The sequence below is a fragment of the Nanorana parkeri genome, unplaced genomic scaffold, assembly GCF_000935625.1.
Source record: "Nanorana parkeri isolate BGI_ZX_2015 unplaced genomic scaffold, ASM93562v1 scaffold1490, whole genome shotgun sequence".
Classification (NCBI taxonomy): domain Eukaryota; kingdom Metazoa; phylum Chordata; class Amphibia; order Anura; family Dicroglossidae; genus Nanorana; species Nanorana parkeri.
The window spans coordinates 276,298-277,526 of NW_017307758.1; positions in this window are offsets into that span (position 1 = coordinate 276,298).

The following is a 1,229-nucleotide window of genomic DNA, read 5'->3' on the forward strand; positions in this document are numbered from 1 at the left end:
ATTATTTATTATTATTATTATTATTATTATTCAGGTAGGGCAGCCATCAGAAATGTTTGGGCACCTTACACAGCTTTAGGCCTGCCCATCCACCAACACTCCACAGGCTTTTTCAAACGGCTGTCCCATTGTATGCTCTCCGGCCTTCAGTGCAATTACTTTTATTTTAACACTGTTACAACTTACTATATGAAGTTGAAAAGTGTATTCCAAGTCATCCGTGCATTCAAAATTTGAGAATCACAAAAAATATTTTGGCCAAAAATTATGAAGCCGCCACCATGACAAGGTAGACTTGAGCAGGACCCTACACTAACACTAAGCGCCCTTCCTTTTCACTAAACACTAAGGGGGTGATTTACTAACCTAAACACACACACACACCAGGTGTGTGTGATTTTCACACAGCAAAACGTATTTATCAACCAAAAAGTCTCTAAAAGCATATTTCCACTAATGCCATATATGGAAAAATCATGCACATGATGCATATATAATGCTGCTTCACAGTTTAGACAAAAATGGTTAGCTCATGCATTTACATTCCTGGATTCATCAACGCAAGCAACATAACGTAGAGCTAATTTACACCACATTACCTTGCAATTCATTGCAGGGCTTTGCACAACACACCTGCTGGGTGTGTACACACTACAAAGGTGTTTCGATTCCTCCCATAGATCATGCTGGGAGGGAACACACTACAGAGGTGTATACACGTTCGTGGTGTGTTTAAAAGGTTAGTAAATCAACCCCTAAGCGTCCTTCCGTTTCACTAAACACTAACCGCCCTCCCTTTTCACTAACCGCCCTCCCTTTTCACTAACCGCCCTCCCTTTTCACTAACCGCCCTCCCTTTTCACTAAACACTAAGCACCCTCCCTTTTCACTAAACACTAAGCGCCCTCCCTTTTCACTAAACACTAAGCGCCGTCCCTTTTCACTAAACATTAACCACCCTCCCTTTTCACTAAATACTAACCGCACTCCCTCATCAATAACACTAACTGTACTCGCTTTTCACTAACTGTACTCGCTTTTCACTAACTGTACTTGCTTTTCACTAACTGTACCTGCTTTTCACTAACTGTACCTGCTTTTCACTAACTGTACCTGCTTTTCACTAACACTAACTGTACCTGCTTTTCACTAACACTAACTGTACCTGCTTTTCACTAACACTAACTGTACCTGCTTTTCACTAAACACTAACCGCACTCCCTTTTTAC